An 11,558-nucleotide genomic window follows, 5' to 3' on the forward strand; every position below is an offset into this window, starting at 1 on the left:
GGGATGCTGGTCTGCTATCAAAAGTCCAGGAACTCATTTGGGGTGGTTCATTTTCAAATTTAATTTTGTGAATAGTGTGGACAAAATCTTTGTAAAAGGTGATGACTGTTTGCAGGACTACCAAAGAAGTGAGCACAATGACATATGAACCTTGGCACCTGGCTGTCTTTAGTCTTCCTGAAATAACACACAGGGAGTGACAATGAGACAGTCTTGCCTACAAGCGTATCTCCCTCTAACAACACAATCTGCCTAATTGGATCCAGCTGGTCTCATCAACTATGCACTGACCACAGAACAAAGCCATGCTGTCATCCACACTTCTCAAACATGCACTTGCACTCAACATACATATAGGGTGTCAGCACAAGGGTCTGGATGCCACTTCTAAGCAGAAGTTTACATGTGTTGGTCCTATAGACACTTTATGTACCTTAATTAGAGAAAACAATGGGCTCAGTACTTTTCACTGCAATCACCATCTTATCTCAACAACCCAGGACAGAGACAGTAGTCCAATACTGAACTACTGGTTGCATTTGGTGAGCCCCTTCAGGTCACAAGACAGTTTCAGGACAGTAGCATCATCATGGATAGGTCTAGAACTCTGCGCATGCACCAGATCTTACATGATCCCACTCTCCAGCATCATCTGAACTGATGGAATCAACATCGTATCCTCGCTGACAACATCCAGCTCATCCTCCCTCTCTCTGAGATGATGCCTAACACACAAACCAATTTTTTTGCCTGTATAACTGGTCGCCTGAATGATGATATCCAAAGGCCTCAAGCTCAACACAGACAAGACGGAAGTAATTATCTTAAGCAAGGACACCTGCCAAACTCAAACCCTCACCTCTCCTGGCAATCCATGCAAAGATATCAAAATAGTTATCGACAACCAACTCACTGTGAATTGGCAGGACACTATGACAGGGCAAGTAAACACATTCTCCGTCTCTTACTTTTACACACTCAAGATGCTTAAGAAGATCTTCAAATGGCCCCCTAACTAACACTTGCATAACTGTCACTCAAGCCCGCATCACCAGCAAGCTGCACTACAGCAATGCACTTTATGCTAGAATCAATGCTCAGCTGACCCGAAGACTCCAAACCATCCAAAACTCAGTGGCTATGCTCACCCTCAAACTTCCGCCCCACGCTCACATCACCACACAACTCAAAGAGCTCCACTCTTTAAAACTCCTCATGCACACATACAAATCCCTACATGACATTGGTGTCACGTACATGAACAACTGCATACATTTCCACAAACTTCACAGACACTTTGCTCGGCTGTACATAGCCCCAGCATACGCAGAAACAGTTCCAGCAGTCATGTTTTCTCCTCCCTCAAACCTAAAGCCTGGAACAATCTGCCCCTGCACATCAGGGTCAATCCCTCAGTTCTTGAATTCCTCAAAAAACTTAAGAATTGGCTCTTCAACTATCGCCCACAGAGGCCTGGCCCATAGAGCCCCTGCTTCAGCACCAGGATACCCTCCCTGATGAGTGGTATGCTGTACAAATACACATACCGTAACAGATCAGTGGGTTATCTGAGCCAAAGAAAAGTCAGTGTACTAGTTCCACATGGTAGGGTACATGCCCAGTTACCATGCAAGAGTAATTCTTGTCCCAACAGCCATTTTGACTTTGATCAACATCTGCAACTGTAGGCTAGAAGTGCCTTGCATGATGTGGTGGACGATGTGTAAAGAGGTAAGTACAGGATGGGACCAAAGGAATTAATCTCTGATCCTGGAAATAACAAAGAGTGCTGGGAAGATAGGGAGGCTCCCACTGTGTACATGGCCAAGAGGTTGGGATTAGGGGGTCAAGATATTAGGACTTGGGGGGGAGGATGTGGTGTAATGGCTTGATCTGCTAACTTCGGAGCTGGGGGAGACAGGTTTGAGTCTTGACGTTGGCTCAGCCTCCTATGATTCTGGGTAAATCACCCAATGTCCCTGTGCCTATAATTCAGCGCTTTGTGACCCTCACACGTGATTTGCAGCACTTTACAAATTCAGGATTTATTTATTATGAATCCTGTATAGTGCAGGGCCCTTTGCATGTAAGTATGATTCCTTTGTCCATACACTGTGACTGAGAAATTGAAAACTGAGTGAGTTGAAAAACCTAATTATCTAGTGACATTAAGGGAATTCCAAGTTGCCAAACATATGAAGAGGCTGTGGAACTACTTTTTGCATGTAGATCTGGGGGTTCATTACAGAAACTTTACATCGATGCAGATACAAGAAAAAAACCTGTTTTGCCCTGTTTTGATGGTTCCATTATTCAGACGAAAGAAAGCAAACTGTACCACATCTCTAATGAGAATGTTTTTGTACCACTGGAAAAGAGTGACAATAGATTATGGATCCATTGCTATGGATATATAACATATAGGTTTACTTATAATTGATGATATTTGTGGAATTTTCATTAAATAAAAAAGATTGAGTTTCTACTCCTTTAGCTATTACCTGCAGACAATTATGCTAACTTAGGAAATATTCTTCAAGGGACAACTTTAAATGTATAAATACATAAAAGATGCCTAGCAGTTTGTAATGTGACATTGTCACAAGGGCGAAAAGTTGCCTTTAGTTCCAGTTCCCTTAACCAGGCATAACTAAGCGATCCAGCCAGGAAACTTACTTTGAGACTTGTCAGTGCGAAAAAGATAAATATCAACCAGAGATAGGGTTTCACCCCAGACACAAGTTGGGGGCAATTAGGATTTAACTGAAACTTTAACAACCCAGTGGTTTCAGCCTCTAATTCCTGGATTATGTAAAGACAGAAGAAATAATGTTTTCCCTTCTGCAAATAGGGTTTGCCCAATTTTTCAATACAGAAGCAGCAGACATGCTTAAAACAGGGTTTGCACTATATTTTGCACCAGTACAATGTTTCCATAATACAGCCCTTTGCTTTGCTCCTACTGTTAGCTAAGAAGGAAGAGGAGGAGCCTGAGTCTCTCACTGAGAGAGAGAAGGGTGGCCCAGTACAGGGCACACATCTGTCTTCCTTCTCCAGCCAATGGTAAACTGACTCTTCACGTATGCTGGTGACACCCAGCTGGTCCACAGGGAAATCAACAGATGCCACCATCACAAGCCTCAGGTCTGCCCTACAGCTTTGATGTGGTTCAAGGAAGCCATTCATTGAAACTTCTTGTTCGTCTACCTCGACCTTCATGCTGGCACCTCACCTAAGGTCTTGTCCTGAGGTAGTCCTCCATACAGGATTCACTGATACCAGGGGCAATGGAAACTCCAGGTTGGAGGGGGTGGAATTGCTGAGTGTTATGAGGTGGACCTTGAAACCTGTAAAATAGGTATGGTTCATAGAAAATAGCCGATGGTATGGTAACCCACTTATAGATAATGCTTGAGACCCTTGGAAGACCTCTTTACCTGCCTAGATTTACCACAGATAAATAGTCCTTAGCACCCATGAACAAGGTAGAGCATAGTAGGACTTGAACCGAAATTCTTCCACATTGCCACCCCACCATAAAGTTGGATTGAACATAACTTACTTTAAATCTTGAGAAAGTCCCTTGGACAATACATGTGCCAGCTTCAAGTTTTGGTGGTTACATCTCTTGCCTCTTTCCACTCTGCACTTCTTCTACTGTGTCTTTATCTGGCTGGTGCAGGTTAGTTTTCCCTGCTTTCTCCCTTACTCCCATGTTTCCTATGTTTGCCCCATCCTTCTTTTTACTCTTTCTTCCTTTCTCTTTGTCATCATGGAACAAAGTCTCATGTAGAAAAGTAAGACCTGGTACTGCATTATTAATCCGGTGCACTGCCCCACTGCAGCGCGGCACACACACATTTGCAAGTCAGAACCGTGCTCCATATCACAGCAAATTCACTGCTGGCACTGGGAACAGCAGCTGTCTGAAGCCACCAGTCTGCTGCTCTCTGAGCAGGTGAAAACCTGACTAACTTTCAAAGGGTAGTAGATACCTCCACTGCAGGCGTGACTTCACCTGCCTGGGGGTGAGTGCCTGGGTAGACACAGGGAGCCACTCTTCCTCCTCACAAAGGGCATGTTTGGGCTGTGCTGACTGTTCACACCTCTGTGTGGCACCAAGTCAGTGTGCCTCATGGCAGCTCATTTTCCTCTGGGCCCAGGTCTACAGTGCAGAGTCAAAGTATTCCCTCATTTGCATGTTACTCATAATGTAAATGGCAAAAGGCTTTATTGCTGTGGCTGGAAGTGATGGTTGAGGAGCTGCCTCCATCACACATGAATGCCACCACACAGTAGAAGAATGTCACATGATGCTCACAGTGCCTACAAGCCTTCATCTCCAAGAAACCCTTTGTCTCCTCTGAGCCCCTTTTGTGAGTGCTCTTACAGACTACTGGTTTTGCTGAATCTGACTGACTGGTAGTGAAGTATTGCAACTCCTTTACAGCTAAGTTTATTCAAAAGTTGCATTAACGTTTCCAGGGAAATTTTGACTTGCATAAGAAAGACATTGGTATTCTGGTTAAAAAGCACCTCACAAAGCTAATGGGCAGACGGGCAGTAGGTCATGGTGCCTCTTACAAAAATACCAGGGCACCTTTCTGTGAGATCAAAGCAGTCACAGAGCACAGCATAGAAATGCAGGTAATATATTCACTCACCATCACACATTTTGATCCCCTCATCAGTCCACGCATCCATCCTTGCACCCTTCCATCCATGCACATCTCCCCAAACCATCCACCTGAGCATCCACTTGTCCACTCAGACTTGTGCATTGTACTAGTGACCTATACATCCCTCAAGCATCGATTATTCATCCACCCACATAGTCATGCAATGCATATTGTGTGTTTCTGTGTGATATTGTGCTTGTAGGCATGTATTGTGTTACTATGGGTGTGTTGCTGCTTGTATGTTATTTGTATCGCTTTTAGTGTTGCTTGTATGTAAATATGGGCCTGGGTGTTTGTGTTCTGGGTACCTGAGAGCACATAGATGTGTTTGTTTGTGCCTGAATGTGTACACATGCTTGCAGATCTTTTATCCTGTGTACATTAGTGCTACTGGCATTTGGTTATATGGAGGTGGTTTACTCTGAATGTGGACATGGATGTTTACTGTGGTGTTTGTATGTTTGTTACCATATCAATGCCTGAAGTGGTGCATTTTGTGTATGCATGGCTGTAGCTCCTATGTTTGTTGTCTGCCTTTCTGCTGGGGTCGATGCCAGTCACTAGATTATGTTATCTCCAAAGTGGATGGAAGTTCATTCAGTAATCACTGCTCTGTGCTTTGTCCAATGGAAGTGTGTCTATTCAGGGCTAGTCACACAGGAAACTTACACTTGTGAGTACGTGTACGTTTACTCTTACATTCTTGAGTAACTTTACTACTTTCAGCTATTCATCATTTAGGATTAATAATAAGTGTAAACTTACATGACTCCCCCCTCTAAAACAGGAAATGGAGCCAAATTTGCAAATTTTAGATCAGGATCAGCAATAGAAGTAAAGAGCCAATCCACTGCCCTGAATGTTCGAGGAGTCTTCAGAAGCAAAGCAACACAAAACAAAACAACACAACTCAAAGCGAGGCCCACCAAGAGGAGGGGGGATTGGAATGAGAGAGAGTGAGAGTCTGTAGATTTCTGAAAGTCTGGTGAATGTCAGGGTCTGAACTTTCCTTCCGGAGTAGACCCCTTCTTGATGTCCTCAGTAGAGTGGCTGCTCAAAGAGTCCCTGAAATGGAGACACAGGGTAGAGGTTATGCACTGTTGAGCTACTTACGTGAATTTTCCCCTACACAGTTCCTTAACTTGAGGGCACCTTGAAATTACCTCTCTTCGCTAACTTGGAGGGGTGTTCTCTTTGTTCTCTGTTTCCTCATTGAGATCCCTTGAAAAATCTGCCTCTTCCATCCAGATGACACTTGCCCTAGGAAATAGGAGATTCTATTACACTTGGCTAACTTTCCTCTTCTGGCCCAGCTGTTAGCTTCCCGACGTGACTCAAGTTTACCTTTCTCAATGCCTTTTGACTCTTGGTTACTACGTATGCAATTATAGGATTCAACAACACACCTTAGGATTCAGGGTTTGTAATGGTTTGCTTTTCTCTTATGCCACCTCAATAATTGTCTTTCTCAAAAGACAATTGTCCTGTCCTTTACCAAATGGTTCAAGATTAGCCAAGTCTTTTTATCATATTACTTTTTGATTTGGACACTAACCTTCTTTCCTTTACATTTTTTTCTGTGGCATGTGTGCACAGTAATATACCTTAAATGCAATCAGTTAAAGTACTTGTCTGTGTTTTTTTTTCCTTCAGATTGAATTTGCTGAGGAGAGGTGTGGCAGGAAACAAAAAGAAGTCCTGGAGTGCTGGAAACAGAAAAGTTTCTCTCTCTGAGTGTCTCAAAGTTAATCAGACTGTAACAGAAGTGGTACTTTTTTTGTTTACAACTGTGCCCAAGATGGCCGCCGTGATTTCACCTCAACTCTCACAAGAGTTTGAGAAGGGCGACGTCTTCTGGAGTGATCTGGAAACATACGGGCAGCACAAATAGTTCAGGCTGAGCGCAGCATGTATCGAAGTGCGCAGCACTTCGACAGTAGATCTACCATCACACATGGCCAACCATTTATACGCTTTCACCCATCATATGACAAAATGGAGGCAGGGAATTAAAATAAAACATCATAGGAAAAATGTTAAATGAAATACATTTATTTTGACTTTCAAAAAAATAAAATTACATTTTACAGTCATTCTATACATGACTTTTTGTAATGTTTAAAACAAAAATATTTTACTTTGGGGGATTTTTTTTTAAATAAATGTTTACAAAATATTGGTAATTTATTTTAATGTATATATTAATTCATTTACTATATGAACCAATGATATATTTATTTCAAAATGTAGTTATTAGTGCAGTAGCCCTACCTTACAGGGGTCTCCCTATGGTAAAGTATTGGGAAAAGTGAAAAAGTTTATTAAACATAAAAAATAGTGCACATGTTTATTAAATTAAAGTAAATTAAGTGTATGTATTTATTTTAAATGTAGAACAAAATAAAACAAATGTCATCATTATTAAATTAATTCAAATTTAAAATGTAATTATTTTGAATACATTAAATAAAATGAACCTTATTGTTCTCAAGTTCAAGTTTTAAAAAATCGTACATCTAATATGTTTTATATATATATACATATATTTATCTATATATATATATAATATATTATTAAAAGTAGTGCATAGAATGTATAAAAACTATTAAAACTAATTTGTTTATATTTCAATTACAATTCATGTGACAGTAATTTTTAAATTAAAAAAATATTTTTCAAATATGTTAATCTAAAATATCATTAGATGTTTTCAGTATCATATTATATTGATGTATATTATTTAAGAATTTTTAATAATTTCATTTCCATTTTCACTAGTTCCTATTGGGTTCTATGTTACGTAAGGAGGGTGTTCCTTCCTGCGCAAAAGCAATCCTATCTGCAACAGGGCACGTCTGCACCACGGTGCCAGGGCGCTTGCGTTGGTGCTGGGCAGCGCATTGTGCGTCAGTGCAGGGAATAGGCAGGAATGCGCCAGGTAATGTTAAATGCGGCTTACTCCTGCCCTTCCCCTATCGCGCAACGATAGGGAGTCCCTATCGGTGACTCGCTGCGCTGCTTGATTTTTTTAAATGAATATACCTCTAAGGGTCCTCCATCCCCCAGCTCTAGATGAGTCCTCTCTGAACTCAGCATTGCCCCTATTTCAGTGACTGACCTTGTCTGCTCCTTAGACCTACTTTTAAATCACAGATTGTAAAGTATTGTTTGTGAAAATTGCTTAGAACATTCTGGTGTTTCATGAACTTACTTTTCCATAGAATTTAGTCGCTGTAACCAGCCACACAATAGCTGAAGTGACGGCAATACTTCGACTTCATGGTCGAAGTGACACATGGCAGCGGGAATTAGGGGAATCAAGGGGCCAAGGGCCCAGAGGGAAACATACGGGCAGCACAAATAGTTCAGGCTGAGCGCAGCATGACAGTAGATCTACCATCACACATGGCCAACCATTTATACGCTTTCACCCATCATAGGACAAAATGGAGGCAGGGAATTAAAATAAAGCATCATAGGAAAAATGTTAAATGAAATACATTTATTTTGACTTTCAAAAAAATAAAATTACATTTTACAGTCATTCTATACATGACTTTTTGTAATGTTTAAAACAAAAATATTTTACTTTGGGGGATTTTTTTTTAAATAAATGTTTACAAAATATTGGTAATTTATTTTAATGTATATATTAATTCATTTACTATATGAACCAATGATATATTTATTTCAAAATGTAGTTATTAGTGCAGTAGCCCTACCTTACAGGGGTCTCCCTATGGTAAAGTATTGGGAAAAGTGAAAAAGTTTATTAAACATAAAAAATAGTGCACATGTTTATTAAATTAAAGTAAATTAAGTGTATGTATTTATTTTAAATGTAGAACAAAATAAAACAAATGTCATCATTATTAAATTAATTCAAATTTAAAATGTAATTATTTTGAATACATTAAATAAAATGAACCTTATTGTTCTCAAGTTCAAGTTTTAAAAAATCGTACATCTAATATGTTTTATATATATATACATATATTTATCTATATATATATATAATATATTATTAAAAGTAGTGCATAGAATGTATAAAAACTATTAAAACTAATTTGTTTATATTTCAATTACATTTCATGTGACAGTAATTTTTAAATTAAAAAAATATTTTTCAAATATGTTAATCTAAAATATCATTAGATGTTTTCAGTATCATATTATATTTATGTATATTATTTAAGAATTTTTAATAATTTCATTTCCATTTTCACTAGTTCCTATTGGGTTCTATGTTACGTAAGGAGGGTGTTCCTTCCTGCGCAAAAGCAATCCTATCTGCAACAGGGCACGTCTGCACCACGGTGCCAGGGCGCTTGCGTTGGTGCTGGGCAGCGCATTGTGCGTCAGTGCAGGGAATAGGCAGGAATGCGCCAGGTAATGTTAAATGCGGCTTACTCCTGCCCTTCCCCTATCGCGCAACGATAGGGAGTCCCTATCGGTGACTCGCTGCGCTGCTTGATTTTTTTAAATGAATATACCTCTAAGGGTCCTCCATCCCCCAGCTCTAGATGAGTCCTCTCTGAACTCAGCATTGCCCCTATTTCAGTGACTGACCTTGTCTGCTCCTTAGGCCTACTTTTAAATCACAGATTGTAAAGTATTGTTTGTGAAAATTGCTTAGAACATTCTGGTGTTTCATGAACTTACTTTTCCATAGAATTTAGTCGCTGTAACCAGCCACACAATAGCTGAAGTGACGGCAATACTTCGACTTCATGGTCGAAGTGACACATGGCAGCGGGAATTAGGGGAATCAAGGGGCCAAGGGCCCAGAGGGAAACATACGGGCAGCACAAATAGTTCAGGCTGAGCGCAGCATGACAGTAGATCTACCATCACACATGGCCAACCATTTATACGCTTTCACCCATCATAGGACAAAATGGAGGCAGGGAATTAAAATAAAACATCATAGGAAAAATGTTAAATGAAATACATTTATTTTGACTTTCAAAAAAATAAAATTACATTTTACAGTCATTCTATACATGACTTTTTGTAATGTTTAAAACAAAAATATTTTACTTTGGGGGATTTTTTTTTAAATAAATGTTTACAAAATATTGGTAATTTATTTTAATGTATATATTAATTCATTTACTATATGAACCAATGATATATTTATTTCAAAATGTAGTTATTAGTGCAGTAGCCCTACCTTACAGGGGTCTCCCTATGGTAAAGTATTGGGAAAAGTGAAAAAGTTTATTAAACATAAAAAATAGTGCACATGTTTATTAAATTAAAGTAAATTAAGTGTATGTATTTATTTTAAATGTAGAACAAAATAAAACAAATGTCATCATTATTAAATTAATTCAAATTTAAAATGTAATTATTTTGAATACATTAAATAAAATGAACCTTATTGTTCTCAAGTTCAAGTTTTAAAAAATCGTACATCTAATATGTTTTATATATATATATACATATATTTATCTATATATATATAATATATTATTAAAAGTAGTGCATAGAATATATAAAAACTATTAAAACTAATTTGTTTATATTTCAATTACAATTCATGTGACAGTAATTTTTAAATTAAAAAAATATTTTTTAAATATGTTAATCTAAAATATCATTAGATGTTTTCAGTATCATATTATATTTATGTATATTATTTAAGAATTTTTAATAATTTCATTTCCATTTTCACTAGTTCCTATTGGGTTCTATGTTACGTAAGGAGGGTGTTCCTTCCTGCGCAAAAGCAATCCTATCTGCAACAGGGCACGTCTGCACCACGGTGCCAGGGCGCTTGCGTTGGTGCTGGGCAGCGCATTGTGCGTCAGTGCAGGGAATAGGCAGGAATGCGCCAGGTAATGTTAAATGCGGCTTACTCCTGCCCTTCCCCTATCGCGCAACGATAGGGAGTCCCTATCGGTGACTCGCTGCGCTGCTTGATTTTTTTAAATGAATATACCTCTAAGGGTCCTCCATCCCCCAGCTCTAGATGAGTCCTCTCTGAACTCAGCATTGCCCCTATTTCAGTGACTGACCTTGTCTGCTCCTTAGACCTACTTTTAAATCACAGATTGTATAGTATTGTTTGTGAAAATTGCTTAGAACATTCTGGTGTTTCATGAACTTCCTTTTCCATAGAATTTAGTCGCTGTAACCAGCCACACAATAGCTGAAGTGACGGCTATACTTTGTTTCATTAAAGTTTCACTTTCTTTCATCTTTCACGCACATGATACCCATAACCTCAGCGAGAAAACACTAAGGCCATATGAAATTTGGAAACAGAAAAAAAAAAATCTAAAGTGATTAAAGTTCCTCGCAAGTAATTGCCGATTGGAGTCTCTGCTTCTCTAATGAGGGGGGGGGGGGGGGGGGCGTCCCCTCGCCGCCTGAACGTGTCTCGCGAGGACTTCCTTCTGGAGTTAAAGGGCCCGGGCTTCAGCCCTGGACCAGCCATCAGGAGAGATGCGAGGCCGAGGTTTGTGCACGAGGATAAGGGCATCACTGAAGCATGTTTTATTACTCAGTAACACCGGGTACATGATAGCCTCTGCTGTAACTGCGCGGTGCAGACGGGCACCGTTCACAGATGTCAGACTGGGAATCAGGGAAGATTGGACATTTAATCTGACTGTTCAATTCACAGGAGCAGAAAGATAAATTGAGCAGAAATTGAGAACCCATGTCAGGGAATCCATGCTTGTCTCAGGTGCAGAAAATGAAATATTCTTAGTGGTTTTAAGTCTCTGTTCGACTTTGCTGAACGCCTAAATTCAGCAGCTTGGAGACCTGCTGTAGGCTAGACGAGGGGTCAAAGGTCATATCAGTGCACGAATGAGACCTCCGCCAAATTAACCGATAGCTGTTTCTGCCTCACTCTACAAAGCTCGGATC

This window comes from Pleurodeles waltl, chromosome 7 (genome assembly GCF_031143425.1).
Source record: "Pleurodeles waltl isolate 20211129_DDA chromosome 7, aPleWal1.hap1.20221129, whole genome shotgun sequence".
Taxonomy (NCBI): Eukaryota; Metazoa; Chordata; class Amphibia; order Caudata; family Salamandridae; genus Pleurodeles; species Pleurodeles waltl.